Source organism: Amphiura filiformis, chromosome 6 (genome assembly GCF_039555335.1).
Source record: "Amphiura filiformis chromosome 6, Afil_fr2py, whole genome shotgun sequence".
Taxonomy (NCBI): domain Eukaryota; kingdom Metazoa; phylum Echinodermata; class Ophiuroidea; order Amphilepidida; family Amphiuridae; genus Amphiura; species Amphiura filiformis.
In genome coordinates, this window is record NC_092633.1 from 2,592,912 (window position 1) to 2,612,559 (window position 19,648).

At 37.5% G+C, this 19,648-nt stretch overlaps 1 long non-coding RNA gene across 1 annotated transcript in view; it reads left to right on the forward strand.

The window, feature by feature from the left end:
- Positions 1-19,648, forward strand: part of LOC140154816 (uncharacterized) — a 107,323-nt gene that overhangs the window by 71,718 nt on the left and 15,957 nt on the right. Inside the window, exon 3 of the long non-coding RNA XR_011859315.1 lies at positions 84-132. This is a non-coding gene — a long non-coding RNA (uncharacterized lncRNA). The remainder of the gene's footprint in view (positions 1-83; positions 133-19,648) is intronic.

Sequence of the window (19,648 nt, forward strand, 5' to 3'; positions counted from 1 at the left end):
CTCGGCATTAAAAGACTATAAACTATAAACACCAGCCACAAAGGAAGTTAATTATTTCTCTTTCTTCTATTTTTATGATACAGTTAGTGGCTCATCAGGCAGGAGAGGAGACAACCTATCTAATTTGAATTGGTAAGTATCTCAGGTTTGAGATGAACAGATTATGGCATTTGAAGTTTACATGGCTAATTGGCTTTTGGCTGTAAAGGCCTGTGGCCAGAATTTTTTCCGTCAGGGTGCGGATTTTCGAATTGCAGACCTTTTCTAGAAAAATCTTCATTCTGGTCAAAAGTAGACCTGTATCCCCTTTTTGAATTTTTGATTTTATTTGTTAATAAATTAAACAGAAATTTGGGATATATTTATCAACTTCTGTGACATTTTTCAGGGGGGGGGGGGCCGGCCAAGATTGGCTGAATTTTGACGTCGTCATTGGTTTTACACGTAAACACAAAAAATGTCTCAAATTATTCCAAAACTGTACGTATGTTATTAAGCACTATTTTATCAGTCTAAATCCGTTGAGGTTCGCCAGTGAACCTCATTGTAAGTACTGTTTTTTGAATGTTTTGTATGAATAACGCACGGTATGTTTATGATATATACCTAAAATTTCCCCCATTGTGTTCACGGTTAACGTGGTGTAATGGTAACGGTTGTCGCCTGCGGTGCATAGGGTCCCGAGATCGAGTCCCGCTCACTCCCGGCTATAATTTTTTTTTTTTTTCACATTCATTTTTAATCCAAAAATATTTATTTTTATGTGAAAATTTATACATTCAATGAGAAATATATTTTGTGCATTTTTTTCTGTAACGGGGCCAATAGAGCTAAAAACACAACTCGCACGTCGTCAATGTCCAGGCAGTGTTGCCGTCATATTGTCTGTTTTGTTTACGATATTGGCTGTTGCCCGGGCTGTTGCCACAGTGAATAATGTAGTCCACCATCGTCTGACATTTTTGACCCAATTTTTGCTATTCTTTACAGACAAAGCAGATCTTTAGCAGATTTAGGAGGAGTATGTCGCCCCCACCGCACCCCATCTGGCTAAGGCCTGTGTGTTAAGTTCCAAATGTGTAAAGTTCAATCTGTAGACAAGAACAGGTGCCATTTCATATCCTCCCAAAAGCCCTCTATCTGTATTTTAACTTGTGGTTTCATCAATAGAGGGCAGCATTGATATATTATGCTGGGTCAGCTGGGCATGTTGTGGAACAGTGCATGCCACAAGATATTTGATTATGTGGTTTAATGCCGGCAAGATATTTCACAGCCTGTGGTGAATGAGTGCTGTGCATTTATGGGTTTATGTGTGCTTTAAGTATTAAGAAAAAAGAAAAGGAAAGAAATATGTATTTTTTCTTCTTTTATTTGTCAACATTTGTGAGCATTGAGCACTATATCAAAAGTTTGAGGTAATTGATTGTAACAAATTTATTGCTGCATTAGCAAAGTGCAAGTTTATTCAATTGTTCTGTAGAATACTGTTAAATCTTAGAAAACATTCTTAAATTATGGCAGAAATTACAATGTAGAATGATGTAGCCTTTTTCATTGTTCATTCAATTAATAAATGTGACCATCCACCAGGCCTGTAAAAAATGTTTATTTTCCAGCAAGAGAGATAAATTTCCTTCCAACTTAGCAGGATTTCCCACCATTTCTTATGTATTTCTTTATCAAAAAAAAGCAAAATTTCCCTCCAAATGACCAACTTTCCAGGCAAGGAGATTGCCTTTTTTCTAGGTCTGCATCCACCACAAATGGGCTGTGAGTGTAATGTTGGCAGAGCTGAAAAACAATAGAAAACGAAGGGTTTCCCAAATTGTTTACTGATTTTATACTACCTTGCAGACAAGCAACAGGGACATGTTAATTGTTAATCATTAGAAAGCTTATTTTGAGGAACAAAATCTATGTCTCAAAAAGTGAAAATGTTGACATTACAGGCCATTTATGTTTGGACGGTTGCAATGCGGTTTCAAACTGTTTAAAGATTGATACAATTAAAGGAAGTGAACATGATACAACAAAGTACACCAGTCAAACACACAGTGGGTATTGACCCTAATACACGGACGTTGATCCATCCCAGATTCTCAATCCATTCGAGATGGGTTCACCAATTTTTGTATAATTGTTCATGACTATGTAGTCATAGGATTAGGAAAATGTATATAGTACACCATTCACTTTCCTCTATGGCCTCAGTCCATTAGCATGTTACTATTATAAAGCATCCAGATATTTGCCAATGAAGCTTTTTAGGTGGCTAACAGCAGTGGATTTGGCATTTATTGTTGAGATAAGATTTCTGGAAAATACCCAACGATGTTGACCCACTGGCTAATAGTAATAGTAGTGGAATTGAAATGTCTATTGAGATAAGCTGTCTGGAAAATGCTGACATTTGTGGGTCAAGAACTGCCAAAGAGGCATGGACTAGCCCTGGACCCAGTGCCGTGACCCCGGGGGGTTCACTCCCATTGTGGCCTGTACACCATCCGCGATAATGAAAACGCGTAAAAAGGGTAGCTTTTCGTGGGTAAGCACGATACGCGCGTAACGCGTTTAGGGTATCAAAACATGAAATATTGGAAAAAGGGTATCAAAATTGCAATTGCTAATACGCGGAAATGAAATTTAGGGTATGAAATTTGATGCAAGGAATAAAATCCCTGTTTAGGGTGTGAAAACACCTGTTTAGGGTATTGTTTTAGCCAAGGGTTAAATCCTTGTTTAGGGTGCTTTTCAAAAGTTGATTATCGCGGATGGTGTACAGGCCACAATGGGAGTGACCCCCCCGGGGCCGTGACCAGTACCCGCTGGAAGTAGTCTTCTGAAGTGGCGCTTCGCGGCCTCGCTGGGCGCGCAAAGCGCGGCCTCATAGTCCGAGGAACTGAGCCAGTTCTAGCATGGACTGGTGGTGTTGAATAGGTCATGCATTTGAATACATACCCCCTTCTCCAGCCACTTCCCCAGCAGTTGAGATTTCTGGAAAATACCAAACAATGCTGATCACTGGCTAAGTAAATGGAATTGAATTTGAAATGTCTATTGAGATCAGCTTTCTGGAAAATGCTGACATTTGTGGGTCTGAAAAATTGAACATGTTATGAAATTGGCAAAACCTAGACTTCTTGTCATGCCAGGAACATCACTACCAGGTTTTGGAGCATAGGAAATTTCAATATTCAATTCAGCCTTTGTAGCAAGTCATGGAAATGAGAATGCTTGATTTCTTATTTCTCAACTGAAGGACTAAGCAAAATTATACACTAAATTTGTTGGGAGTAGCCTTTCGTTCCCTTGCTTGTTTTCTGCAATTTTGTGTCTTTCTTTTCTCTTCATACAGGCTAGCATGCTATTTAAGCTTTCAGCTTAGCATTTTGATTGCAAGAGCCTGGTCCCATCAGGACTCCAGCATGTGTCTTCACAGACCAACTGGTTAAACAATATATTGGCTGGCTGGACAAAATAGAGTTATTTAAATTAGAACCTGACTGCATTATTGCAATGACAATTTGCCTAGCTGTGAGGAACCATCTGTTGCCAAAACAAACAGGCATTATGTACATTCTAAAAGAGAGTCATGACTGACCTCAATTGCATTAATACATTACACATAATAACTGGTGAGATATGAGGTAAAGTCAACTCAATACAAGGATAGGGTGGACTTATAGCTGCCCTGTCAAAATTTTTAAAAATACCCTTGTCTTCCAGAATTTCTTGTTTTAAGGGATCTAAAATGAGCGTTTATTGCGTTTCGACAGTATTTTTGTGGGACATGAGAGCACCTCAGACCTATCGAATTGCATTCTGAATCTGAAGCATGTCTTTCTGATATCAAATAATTTTCATTTTTGAAAATCACAATATAATACAAATTTTACGACAAATTATAAAAATTTGATATTTTTCAAATTTTGATATATAACAGTCCTCGAAGTAAATTATATAAATCTAATGACATATTCTTAAAGTGTATGTAGCAGGGAGGAAAAGCCGACGGTCAATTGAAAATTTTGACCTTTCATATTGAAGATATGGATTTTTTTCCCAAAAGACCTAATTTTTTGGGTGTTTTGGGAAAAAAATCCATATCTTCAATACGAAAGGTCAAAATTTTCAATTGATCGTCGGTTTTCATCTCACCTACATACACTTTAAGTATAAATCATCAGATTTATAAAGTTTACTTCAAGTACTGTTAAATATCAAAAATATCAATTTTAATGATTTGCCATAAAATGTGTATTAAATTGCTAATTTCAAAAAATCAAAAATATTTGATATCAGAATGACATTCTTTGTATTCAGAATGCAATTCGATATGTCTGATGTGCTCTAATGTCCCACAATAAATACTGTCCAAACGTTCATACCCCAGCCCTTAAAAGAAGCAAGACCTTCTAGGTGTTGTTGTGACAATGTTTTAAATAAAGTCCATGATTAATTCAGTTAATTAGCCAATCATTTGCCAATATATGTTTTCACAATTGGGCGCTGGAATGAAATAGCAGTTTTCTTTCATTTTACCTCATTTGTTCGGCAAACAATTATAAAAGCACATATGTTATAGTGACAAGTGAAAAGCAACATTTTGTGAGATTTTTTTTCAAAAATCTTACAATTAACTGATTCTTCTGAAAGCCTCCTTCAATTTCAGATTCAACTCATACTATAATATGCCTATCATAGGTATTTTGAATAATTCTTGGCCAAGGAGGAATAATTTGCATGCTTGTAGGTCTGTGATAAACACTCACGCAGTATAACACGGTCCACAAGATACATACATGTACGTATACGCCCCTTAGTATGTTACATGGACGCAACAAGTATGTTCTACCTAAGAATTACTTAAAATAGCATTTTCGAGTAGAGGCAGCTTTTGAATGCACTTTGTAAAATGCATGTATCACGTACACTTGACAATTGCCATTTGCCAATCCTTGAAACAAAGTTTGATAACATTACACAAAATGTGTGTTCACCTTGGTTCTAATCAGAATGACAACAAATAAATCCATGGACTGGAATTTTAGACTCTGCCTTTTATCAATAGTAGTGAACCTGCTTGAAGAAACAATCTTTACAATTGGTATTAGGGAATCAACAAATTACATTGGAAAAGAATTGTAATGCCATGATAATGAAGGCCATTATATGCTTTGTATTTCCTGGGTCTGTGAAGTTAATTTTATATAGTCCAAACTTCCCATATCTGGACCTCTTTTATACAGATCTCTCTTTAATCCGCTGTGTGATCTTCATATTTTATAAAACATATTTTGAATGCTTTGATTCTGCATGTCTGTGTGTGTGTCGATCCCTTACTTTGTCAAAGTAATATCGCTCGATCTTAGCGAGGATCCATCTGCACAGCATCTATATATTTTAAGTAGGCAGTGGTCGAAATTGTAGGTTTGTCATATGTGTCATGGGTCAAAGGTCAAATAGGATTAAATTACTATAAACCTTGTCAACGCAATGTCTTTCAATCTTTGCCAGTATGGGTGTTGTCGTCCATCTTTGCAGCATTTGTATCTCAAGTAGGCGATGGTTGAGTTTGTAGCCCGGGGGGTTCACTCCCATTGTGGCCTGTATACACCATCCGCGATAATAAAATTGCGTGAAAAGGGTAGTTTTTCGTGGGTTAAGGCACGATACGTGCGTATCGTGTTTAGAGTGTCAAAAACATGAAAAAATGGAAAAAAGGGTAGCAAAATTGCAATTGGTAATACGCGGAAATGAAATTTAGGTATAAAATTTGATGCAAGGAATAAAATCCCTGTTTAGGGTATCGTTTTAGCCAAGGCTTAAATCCTTGTTTAGGGTGCTTTTCAAAAGTTGATTATCGCGGATGGTGTACAGGCCACAATGGGAATGACCCCCCGGGGTTTGTAGGTGTGTCTTGTGTCAAATGCTAGTACATGTCAGGAGAACCAGTGTTTCGAGAACCGCCTTCTATTCCCATCACAACCCTCCCTATGATCTTAATGTTAAGTTCATTTTTCCTCTTTAAAACTACTGCGATGAGCAGTGGATCTAATTCATAGTACTGTGTCCGCGTATGTTTGTCTTCATAGGTGCTGCTTACTGCTCTCAGATTTCAAGATAGGTAAATACAAGCTGAGTAAGCTTTCTAAAATTGGCCCGGAAAATGGGTAGAATATGTACTGAAATGTGTCTTTCTTTCTTGTCAGGAAACTAAGTAGGGAAGTAGTCTACTTATTTCTGTGTGATGCATGGCTCTTGCGGCTCCATATACAATAACACAAGCCCTGGATGGTGGTCCCACAACAATGTCATATAGCAAAAGCTTCAAAACTCTAAGGAATCCTGTGTGCTGTCAATGACCGATAACAGCAAACACAAAGTCAGAGCAATGTGGTGCCATTTCAGTCATCAGACATGCGAAATAAATCCATTAAAATACTTAAATCAACTCACAGTTGTAGAAATCAGTTCTAAAAATGTTTTTATGAGGCTTGTGTTTTTGTTGGCATATTCTATTTTAGTTATTTTTAAAGCCATGAGTCCCTTCAGGTGGGGTTTCTGATTCTGAACATGATAAAATGGGTTTTATTGTTTCACCAAACACGTTCAAGAGTTTTTTTGTATTTTTTATTTCAATTGCATTGCGGTAATAGGTCCTGCTAGCTTTGTTGCAAATCCTGTCAGGTATTGATTTAGATTCTGCAAAATTGTTATAAATGCTGTCAAATGTGGTTTTTATGCCTCTATCCCAAGGCATACTGTTTTTGTAATGTCCTTTCATACATACATTATCTCTTGAAAGAATTATAAGCCAATTGACTTCAGATTTCTAGGATAGGTCACTTACGTTCGTCACTTTCAAGGAGGGGGCTCTTATTAAAATGATGAAATGAAGTCCAAATTAGGAATTTACATGCAATAAAATACAGTGTATCTGACGTCAGACTCATCATCCTATGCCAGAATGTTTAGATGACAATTTTATTTACACAGTTTATGGCAATGTTCAGGTAGGTGCATCCAAAAAGAGGGGCTTAGACAAATTTCACTTGGAAAAAATCTGTTTATAGGCGGGGGCTTTAATTAGGTCAAATACAATAGCCAAAGCGAAAATGCTATTTTGCAAGTGATGTTGGGTGTTTTTTGATAAAAGATCGGAAAGCAAAGGGGATAAAAAGCCAGTGCTGCAGTGAACTTTGTGAAATTGATATGGCAAAGTACCCAAGTCGGCTTTATCCTAGGGTTAAAACTAAAAGGCTGGAATTAAGGCCAGCAGGCATTTGTATTTTGGATTCATGCCGATGATTGAACCAAAGGATTTAAACTTAACCTGCCCATTTGCCCAGTACTAGAATTTTGTGACTGAAACTATAGGCAAACTTGGTTTGCAAGAGGAAGGTTGTCCATTGTTGTATTGAATACTAAACAATGTATGATTGTGTGTAAAAGGAGTACAATTGTTGCACGATTTAAATGGTGATCAATATTGAACTTGCATGTTGCGGGGCAATGTGAATACCTATGCAATGATTGAAATAGTGATGTAGACCTCATTCAAAATGTTGTAACTGTCAAAGGGCTATGAATAGTCATGTTCAGGTGGTTATAGAATTTTTGAGGATCGGCGTGTTTGAGGATTGCCATTTCTAAGTCAATCCCAAGTGCATGTCCGCACAACTCAATTTGAAACCTGGAATACATTGCAGTATGTTGTCAGCAATGATGTAACTTTTGAAAGTACTTGGTACCTCATAAAATAAGTCAATTTCCCTCATTTTCAACACACATTATCATGCATCCCCAAGTGGCCAGGCTGTTGAGCTAGATCTGATGGCAGCAATTGAATTGCTAGAGCAGAGAGGATATGTGGGAGCCACCCCTTGGCTTCGCTGGGACCAAAATTTTATTTTTGGAATTTAAACCCTGGTAGCTAGCTGGCTGCTTGCCTGCTACTGCATTGACTAACATGTGGGGATTGACCCCAGATTTTCAGTATGGGTAAATTGATCCCCAAATTGGATGTTGACCACAGATCCATGATTTGACAATGGCTTTGCAGTTAGAGGCTGTGCAATATAAATTGTGTGTATGTGGGGGTGGAGGGGGGAAGGGATGGGGGTGGTAATCCAAAGATTAAGTTGCTTTTGTCCTTTTTGTGTGCCAAAATATCTTTACCCTTCCCCCAACAACATATGTGCCAAATTTGTGAAACCCTAATTAAGTGATGCAAGTGAAGTAAGCTGAAACCATTTCATTTGCAATTAGCAGAAGAAGTGAAAAACAGAATCTTTTAGGGTTGTAGGGCCTACATATGTTTTAATTTTCAAATATTTTAATATTGCATGTAAGCAACGAGATCGGGGTTTCTGAAATAACTAAAAATGCAATGAATGCCAGGTAGAAACAACTCTTTTTTAACCAAAGGTAAATTTCCCAGAAATATCTTTGCATACCAACTCTCCATGCACTCATTAATTACCAATAATTCAATAATTAGTACACAACAATCCTCCCTCCCTCCCTCTCTCCCCCTCCTGTGAGTCATTGGCCACAACTGTCTTAATTTGAAATTCCTAACTCTACTATTCATTATTTTATAATCAAGTCATGGAGTTGTGAGTAATTTGCTTCCGTAAACCACAAACATCCCTGGGTAGTGGTACGTAGAAATTCATTGTATGATAAAATGTTCATAAATTAATGCACTGGTATATCATCACTGTTGGTGACAAAGTGCTCTAAAAGTGGTAATTTTTGTGCGTGTAATTTTTCTCGCTTTGCAGAATTTGGAACTAGCTTGTTTTCAAATTTGCTATATAAATGTGCATAAACCTTAGATACATTGGAGGCCCCCAGTTTGCTCACCCTCCCACTTTTGAAGCAAAAACCCCTGCGGCAGTTTTGTGCAAGATTTTCCCCCTGAAATTCACTTTGCCCGGCCCCCACCATCCCCCCCAAAAAATTCCTGGTGCCGGCCGCCACTGGTTTTATTGTGATACTTGCATCGTGCACGAAAATGAATGTTCCGCAAAATTTTTTACTTTTTACCAAACCGTACATTTGCTGTGAGAACTGACACATACAATGATAATAGGTATATGATCTTGAGGGAGAAAATGAATCTATTGATGTACAATGTGACTCATTATTTTTTTTTTAATATGAACAAATGATGCTGGTGCTTGTTTTTAATAGACTGCATACATCCATCCCGAGGTCAGCATACACTAGGATCCACAACATGCTCATCTATCAAGGCACAGGTCTTTAACCCCAATACATTTGCACATTTATTGAATGACCTTTGAAAATTTGGGTACAAAAACTCATACTCTGCAACTTGAGGTCAAATTTTGCACTATGATTGTTGAATTGAGGTTATTGAACTATGCCATTGGGATGAGGCCATTGTGGTACATATAGTGATACATATGTACTATAGGAGGGTCAATGAACAGGACAGGATGCGGTTTTCACTCAATTAATATGTGACTGACTTTGATCAACATTCACTCGGATTAGTGTGGGCTGATAATTACTTGGCTAGTGGTGGTTCTAGAGAAAGCGGTTTGTTCATTGTCTTGTACAACGTTATATAGGTTCCCTGATGATTTTGGCACACAGTGTCAAAGGATGTTGTGGCAAAGGCTTGTAGTCATGCAGGTGGTGAGGGGGAAGAAGGTGGTAATAAATGGGTTTAGAGGTGGAAGTTAAAAATAGCAACCCACCAGTGGTGTTGCCAATGGGGGAAGCTTCCTTCTATAAAAAGTCGTACCCCCCTGTGGCCTGTTGGCCACCCTGATATTTAAGATTTTAGGCCTTTTTTGTACTTAAATAGTCCATTTTTGACAATGTGTATTTTCCTCCTTTAGTTGCATTGCCCCCTTCCCATCCCCCCTCCCCCCCCGGGAAAGTCTTGCCTAAGCTACTGCAACACACTGTTCTGAAGGTCTGCGATTATGAAGATCTTTATTCCAAAAGTCCCAAACACAAAATTACCTTCAGCGGTAAATTGTTTGGAATTTATAGGGTCCGCTATTTTGATAATATTCTGAATAGCGGATAGTGCAGACCTTATTCAACTTTTGGAAAAATAATAGTGCACCCTCAGTTATAGGATATTGTGGGTTCGGAATAGGGGACCTTATACCAGACTGGCGGACTAAACATACTCAATCAAAAATAGATTTGAGTGTCATTGTGGTTCCAGACAGAAGATGCAGATGGTTTAAAACTCTTTGTGATCCTAGTAAACTGCTTTTCAACTTTACCATATTGAACTTTATCTCCACTAAAGAGTACCTGTTGATCCCAATTTGTATGTTTGTACATTTGGTAAACCAGTTGGTATTCAATTGCAACTGTCACTGTATATCTACCTGACTGGGTGTCCACTTGAATTGTCAAACAATGTAAACAACTTCCAATTTGATAAGAGTATCCAAACAGAATTGGACTGGCTAAGGGGAGGTGCGCTAATTATGTGTACCCCACTTCTTAAGTTCTGGTGAGGGGGTTCATGTCCTTTTACATGATAATGTGTATACAGGTACATTTTTCATAAAGCCCCTATGTGCATGTTTCTTTTGTTGTGTGCTTTAAATGAGCATCTCTGCACCTGGTAAGTGAAACAGATGCACTTCTGTCCATGTGCTTGCATGGAAGATACCAGATTTGTGCAAAGGAATGCACCACTAACAGTAGAATCCATTTGTGTGTGTGTGTGGGGGGGGGGGTACATGTATGTGGGGGTGTACATGCACATGCTTTGTCTGTCACAAGTACAACTTTTCTTGTTTTATGCCAAGCGTGTACCCGGGTACAGTACAAACATGCCCACATGTATGCATGCCTGTGGCTCTACATGCACACCCACCCCCACACACATATTGAATGCAAGTTCATCAGTATTTATCATCAGTTAAAATTTTCGTACACAATGAGATACATTTCAGCATGAGCACAGCAGACTAGACAGACAGTTCACCTTAGGCAGGTCAAACATGGCACATATACATACACACAACTTATTTCTGACATCCTAGGGGGTTTGTCCTTGAAATCAGCATGCTGGCCTAGTCATGCAGCAGTATGCTGCCAGCTGTGAGGATTTTATGACAGAGACAGGGAGTAAAGGTTATGTAGAGTGCACCTCAGGCCAGCCGCTCTTGCTTGCATGCCTGTATCACTGTTACCTACATGTACGTGTAGTGTAGATAGCAAAAAAATCCGCACACAAAAAAACCCTGTACTGTAGCTATCGGGACAGACTATGCATTGCCACGAAGTGTGTGTGTATGGATGAATGTGTTTGTGCGTTTGTCTGTCTGTGAGGATTTAGAGCTAGATGAATTTGATGGTAAACTCGGCGCACATGCATATACAGACACTGCTGTTGCAGTCACACACCCGGACAACTATTTCTACCACTTCTATATCATTTTTGATGCTCATCTAGCACATGTCTTGTAGTTGGATTTCATAAATGTGTTATTTTTCCTGTCGGATCATACATATACGTTGAATTATCCTGTGGATCTGTAGAAAAGTGGAGTTTTGGAAATTATTGTGCCTGCTTCCTCCATTGTTGATTATTTGCCGGATTTAAATAGAGAATAAAGAGATACCAATGTCTACTAGTCCTACCAGGATGCCGAAGGCTCGTAAGTGCAATAAATGTCTTGCTACATGTCTGTCTCTTATTCATGTGTTTGTCACTAACTCTTCTATTCACTATATCCTTGGTAACCATATTAAACAAATCATGTGCCAAACGTGAGTGTATCTATGCTTATAAGTAATTCAAAGAAGTTACTAGAAATTTATAGATCCTGATGATTCTGTGTTCATGAAAGGCAAATTTGTAAGTTTTAGAATAATTTATCTTCATCATATTTTTTGTTAAAACTTTTATGGAAGTATTTAGTGAAGGCATGGAAAAAGTATTGAGAAGTACATTGGTGGAGTTAAATCTTTTAAATACAGAAGTTTTATCGCATACACCATGTAGGCCCCTAGATTATTAATTCATTGAAATAACGAAATCCATCATGTAGACATAAATTGATCTTTTAGAGAAGGGGTACATTTTTGCTACGTTGATCCATCGGAATTAACTCATTTGATGCGGATAAAAATAACAGCCAAGTAATGAAAATTGGCGTGAGTACATGTCTCAGCATGTCTTTTATGTATACCGTAATTTTTACATCACCCTGAGCGCATACTGATTAGGTGGTTTATTTTCTTTCATGTTCGCCATGTGCTGATTGATTAAGGTTTTATTTCAGTTCACATGAAAACCATGTCTGAGAGGCCCCATTATGTATGATCCATTGAGGCAAACCATGTTCAAATTATTTCTGACTCGCTGAAGTGCAACAATATCCGAACCCAGCGCATGAGGTACATGCAGTCATACTCTACCCGTACCGTCAGGCCCGTAGGTAGCCAGAATTTTTTCGTGGTGGGTGCGGAATTTTCAAATGCAGAACTATTTCAAGAGAATTTTCATTCTGGCCAAAAGGAGGCCTTTTATCCCCTCTGCAATTGATTTATGGATCCAATTTTTTAACGAATTTCATGGAAAGTTCATGATTTTTGGTCCAATTTTGCTATTTTGTTTATTACAATTATAAAATGAAAGTTAAGCGTATTTAACATGCAATTACGTAAGTACATGAAAGTTCATCTGTGTTGGTATATTGAATAAAAACTTTTGATCCAAACACAGTTATTCCTACTTCTCGGAATCTTCAGATGGTTACTCCATCTTTCATGCAAAATAGATGTGGATTTCATGTGGACTAACAGAGGATACCTTAAAACATCCACTGATTGATAAGCCCAGGCATAAGGAGCAATAAAAGAAAAGAAAAGAAAAATGTTCAAGATACCGTAAACCACATTACATTATCTGAAGTCAAAATCATCGTAATCCTACATTTATACTGGAAAGTTTAGAATATAATTTTGTTCAGATTGACAGACTTTATACTTTGTTTTAGCAATGACTTCATTTTATTGACAAATTTGGCAGTACAGTACTCAAACTTTATATTTGCTGTGTGTACTTGAATGTCAAACAGTCCATACATGCTACTATTGGGGAGTGTAAAAATTAACGATAGTGTAAACAGTAAACACCCACTGTCGGCAATTAATTTATGACAATCCACTAATTGCAATCAAGGTAGAAATCCAATTATTGCAAATTATGTTTTATCTGTCCTAAACAGGACCTTATTTTCTCTTGATCTGAACCAAGCTTAATTGTCATTTGATGCAAATGAATGTGAAATTAATGAGTTGAAATGGTATCAAATTGGTATGAAGACCCAGTGTTCGAAATAAGCACTTATCCTCTTGTCCTCTTGTCCAAAAATCACTGGGGACAACCATATTGAGCTATGTACTTATCCCCTGGACAACCACTATATTTTGCCTCCAAAAGTATGACACATTTTGGGGACAACCAAAATGTATTGAGGACAAGCAGAATTTATGCTGTAGTTATCCTCGGGATAACCTCCATATTTTCCTTATTTCGGACACTGTGAAGACCCTATGTGCACATTTCAATATGTTTGACATATGTTCTTGAGATTTGCTGGTGTTTATTACAAATGAATGTAATGCACCATGTGAAATATGTAATAACAATTTCATTAGTGCTGGTGATGTTTCGTGTTTGTTGGCAAGGTCTTTATTACAGCTAGCCTGTCAGATTAGGTCAAAATTTGTAAGTGCTAAGTGTAATATACTACATTATGTATTGTTTAGGCTAGGATAAATAAATCATCTTTATGCTACAGAAATTAAAAAGTGACTAAATGTGGATTCCTGATGCAACAATGGCTGCACAGAAACATGGATTAATGGTAGGCCTGACCACAAACCCAGAAAAACATGGCTCAACGGTAGTTCTGACCAGAAACATAGGTTGATGGTAGGCCCGACCACCAAAAATTTGTCCGACACATTCAGTGCTACAAAGTCGTAATCTACATTGAACGCAAAGATCTATGTGCAGGGTTCGAATTTGTTTAAAAATTTTGCATAGCAGTTTTTGGCTAATTCATCTTAATCAGGATTACTATCATACTTCCATATACTAAAGCATGATAAAAAGTGCTATACAAAATGCAAAATTGGGTAGCAGTAACTTCAAAATAAGGAGCAAACTGTTATGCGATACAGCCGAATTCGAACCCTGTCTATGTGCATTTGCTGCTTGTAGAGGAAGCTGGTTACAAAAATACCGGCAAAAATATAGTTCAGCATCCTTCTAGAATATAATGTAATTTTGCATCACACAATCTGTGCTTGATTTTGCATTTTAGGTCACGGTCAATGTGGCGATAATACAAAATAGGTCAGACTGGCGGGTTTCCATAAAGGCGCAGGATTGGTCATTGCACAAATAGCCTGCAATTGCAAGAAAGTGTGCAATTTGTATAAATAGCACAAATTGCACAAATAGCCAGTTGCTTAAGCAATTTTCACAAATTGCATAAATAGCCACAGATAGTTGCAATTGATGCAATCTATGTCGGACAAATTGCATAAATAGCGACAGGTGTTGCAATTTGTGGAATTTATGTCAGTAAATTGCACGAATAGCCTACAGTTGCAGGAAAGTGTGCAATTTGTACAAATAGCACAAATAGCAACGTATGTAAGCAATTTTTACAAATTGCATAAATAGCCACAGGTGTTGCAATTTGTGCCATTTATGTCAGTCAATTGCACAAATTGCATACCGTTGCAATAAAGTGTGCAATTTGTACAAATAGCACAAATAGCCATGTACGTAGCAATCTTTACAAATTGTAGAAATAGCCACAGGTGTTGCAATTTATGCAATTTATAAAAGCAATGAGGACAATATCTGAGTTGCTTCCCGAAGCGCTTATTTGTGCAATTTGTGCAATTGGTGGAAAGAAAATTTAAGGAAGAATGATACGCACGAGGATGCTTATAAGCAAAAAGAAAAATCCGTCAACCACCCTAACTACGGTTACACTCAACTTTTCCGGCTCGGCCATCATTTCTTTCGAGAACCGCTTTCATATCATTATCATCATCATCATCATCATTATAGTCAAAAGCTGCGTCGGCAGTGTGATGATATTAGGGAGTGTTCAGAAATACTTTGGTGGGGGGGGCTGGTAAAAGGAGGGGGCCAAAAAATGTTGGACCTTTAAAAAGAGGGGGACCAAAAGTTTTAGGTGGTAGGAAAGGGGGGGCCAAAAAATTTTTCCCTCTTCAAAACCCAAAATTTTCGCTCGCTGCGCGCGCATTGATACCCTCTATATCACTTTTAACATGGGCAAGTTTGGGTTTTCAGTGCTTTTGTTTGAAAAAATGATGGCACTTAGTGTACACATATCTAATATCTTTGGGGGCCAAAACTGATACCTGTGTACATTTGCGTGACCAAATTAATCCCATATTTGACCATTTTAGCTTTTTGCATAAATTAGTTCAAATTTTAACAATATTTGACCATTCAAGCTTCAATATGGCCAAATTTTTGTAGGCCTACTATCATAATAGCCACGGATCCAAATATGTTGATGTGCCTATGAGCCTCCAAATAAATCCTCTATTTCATTTATCCCTGTAAAATCAGATAAACACCCTGATTTGGGACAAATCTAAATTAAGTATAAAATGAAAATTTCCATGTCCGGGCTCCTTGTGCTTGTATTTTATGCGCAATTGTCCACTGGAAATATTTCAAACATTTGCCTCTCTCAATGACATGTTACCCAGATACCACACCACTGGAAACATCACTATTAAGTATGTTTGTTAATATACGATAATGGGGGGGGTCAAAAAGTTTTGTCTGTCAAAGAGAGGGGGTCAAAAAAGTTTACCGGTCCATCGAGGGGGGTCAAAAAAGTTTTCGAGCGACAAATGTGAGGAAGACCAGCCCCCCCTACCAAAGTATTAATGAACACTCCCTTATAATTATCCAATTCATCATCCGAATCATACTGAATCGGAGGCATCGCCGTAGCGTTGTCCCATTGCTTTCGAGAACCGCCTTATTACAAACCGAGAAAATTTAAGGAAGAATGATACGTACGAGGATGTTTAGAAAGAAAAAACAAGTCCGAAAACTCCCTAACACTAACACTAAACTTTTCGGGGCTGCCTTAATCATCATCATCATCATCATCATCCTCATTATCATTATCATCATCATCGTCGTCGTCAACATCATCATCATTATCATCATATTCATCATATTCATCATATTCATCATCATCATCATATTCATCATTATCGGAGTCATCATCATCCTAGGCATCATATCGGAGTCATCATCATCCTAGGCATCATCATTATAGTCAAAAGCTGCGTCGGCAGTGTGATGATATTATATCCAATTCATCATCCGAGTCATACTGAATCTGAGGCATCGCCTTAGCGCTGTCCCATTGCTTTCGAGAACCGCCTTATTACAAACCGAGAAAATTTAAGGAAGAATGATACGTACGAGGAAGTTTAGAAAGAAAAAACAAGTCCGAAAACCGCCTCTAACACTAACACTAAACTTTTCGGGCTGCCTTAATCATCATCATCATCATCATGAATCTGAGGCATCGCCGTCTTGTCATCCTCAACATCATGGTCATCATGATCATCCAAGTCTTCATCATGCGAGGCATCGTCATCAACAAAATTTCACGGTTGATTTAGCTCTTATTCCTGGGTAATTAGACTCCCAAAATAGCGCTGTCCCATTGCTGTCGAGAACCGCCTTATTACAAACCGAGAAAATTTAAGGAAGAATGATACGACGAGGATGTTTAGAAAGAAACAACAAGTCCGAAAACCGCCCTAACTATCCAGCAAACCCAAAACGTTTAAAAAACGTTTTAAATTAGTTATATTTTGGCTTTTGGTTTAGGTAAAAACGTTTTAATAACATTAAAATGTCAGGTTATATAAAGGTCAAGATAACGTTTTAAAACGTTTTGTATGAAAACACACTACAACAATATTTTTGTAATGTTTTCACACAATGTTATTGTAAACTATTTTTGCAAACATTTTTGCCAAATATTTTGTCAATACTTAAATAACATTATGTTAAAATATTTGAACCCAGCAAACGCAGAAATGTTCTTAGAATGTTTTTTTCAAAACCTTTTAATAACATTTAAATGTCGGGTTATATAAAGGTCATGAAAAGCGTTTTTAAAGCGTTATTGCAAATATTTTGGGCAAACATTTTTGGACAAAATATTTTTTCAACCCCAAAATAACATTCTGTTTAGAATGTTTTGTATCAAGTGTTCAAGAATGTTTTTTGAATGTTATTAAAACGTTTTTATACCCTTTATATAACCCGACATTTAAACGTTTTCTGTAAAACATTTTTGTTTGCTGAGCAGTAGATTATCAAACAATGTTTTTTAAGGTTATGAAAACGTTTTATACTTTTAATATACCCTTTATCATGTTTATATAACCCGACATTTTGCGAATGATGTCGAAAACGTTTTGTGTTTGCTGGGATGGTAACAGTCCGAAAACCGCCCTAACTACGTTAACACTCAACTTCTCGGGGCTCCCCTAATTTCAATAACGCTAATACACCTTCATTCATTTTGTCATTATGCTTAGGCTTGGTTAGGGAATGCTAATACACAAAATTTCCGGTTGATTTAGCCCTTATTCCCGCTAATAGCGTAATCATCGTCGTCATCATCATCATCATTATCATCATCGTCTGTAAATCAACATCATCATCATCATTATCATCATCATCATCATCATCATCATCATCATCATATTCATCATTATCGGAGTCATCATCATCTAGGCATCATATCGGAGTCATCATCCTAGGCATCATCATTATATTCAATTCATCACCCGAGTCATACTAAATTTGAGGCATCGGCATCTTGTCATCCTCATCAATCATCATCATCCTAGGCATCATACGGAAGCAACTAGGAGTTAAGAATTTTACAACAAATCAACTCGCTTTTGAAACAGTGGACTTTTTTGCAGGGGGGGGGGGGGTAATTGCATAAATTGCACAAATTGCTGACGGCTAGAAGGGAATTGGCGATCAATGTCATAATTGCTTATATAGTCGGCACCTTAAAGCCCTTTCCACCAATTGCACAAATTGCACAAATAGCGATCATTGGAAGCAACTAGGATATGAGAAAAATAATCTAAGTTCTAAATTGCATAAATTGCACAAATTGCTGACGGCTAGAAGGAATTGGCGATCAATGTCATAATTGCTTATATAGTCGGCACCTTAAAGCCCTTTCCACCAATTGCACAAATTGCACAAATAGCGATCATTGGAAGCAACTAGGATATGAGAAAAATAATCTAAGTTCTAAATTGCATAAATTGCACAAATTGCTGACGGCTAGAAGGGAATTGGCGATCAATGTCATAATTGCATATATAGTCGGCACCTTAAAGCCCTTTCCACCAATTGCACAAATTGCACAAATAGCGATCATTGGAAGCAACTAGGATATGAGAAAAATAATCTAAGTTCTAAATTGCATAAATTGCACAAATTGCTGACGGCTAGAAGGGAATTGGCGATCAATGTCATAATTGCTTATATAGTCGGCACCTTAAAGCCCTTTCCACCAATTGCACAAATTGCACAAATAGCGATCATTGGAAGCAACTAGGATATGAGAAAAATAATCTAAGTTCTAAATTGCATAAATTGCACAAATTGCTGACGGCTAGAAGGGAATTGGCGATCAATGTCATAATTGCTTATATAGTCGGCACCTTAAAGCCCTTTCCACCAATTGCACAAATTGCACAAATAGCGATCATTGGAAGCAACTAGGATATGAGAAAAATAATCTAAGTTCTAAATTGCATAAATTGCACAAATTGCTGACGGCGAGAAGGAACTGGCGGACCAATGTCATAATTGCATATATAGTCGGCACCTTAAAGCCCTTTCCACCAATTGCACAAATTGCACAAATAGCGATCATTGGAAGCAACTAGGATATGAGAAAAATAATCTAAGTTCTAAATTGCATAAATTGCACAAATTGCTGACGGCTAGAAGGGAATTGGCGATCAATGTCATAATTGCTTATATAGTCGGCACCTTAAAGCCCTTTCCACCAATTGCACAAATTGCACAAATAGCGATCATTGGAAGCAACTAGGATATGAGAAAAATAATCTAAGTTCTAAATTGCATAAATTGCACAAATTGCTGACTATAGAAGGAATTATGATCAATGTCATAATTGCTTATATAGTCGGCACCTTAAAGCCCTTTCCACCAATTGCACAAATTGCACAAATAGCGATCATTGGAAGCAACTAGGATATGAAAAATAATCTAAGTTCTAAATTGCATAAATTGCACAAATTGCTGACGGCTAGAAGGGAATTGGCGATCAATGTCATAATTGCTTATATAGTCGGCACCTTAAAGCCCTTTCCACCAATTGCACAAATTGCACAAATAGCGATCATTGGAAGCAACTAGGATATGAGAAAATAATCTAAGTTCTAAATTGCATAAATTGCACAAATTGCTGACGGCTAGAAGGGAATTGGCGATCAATGTCATAATTGCTTATATAGTCGGCACCTTAAAGCCCTTTCC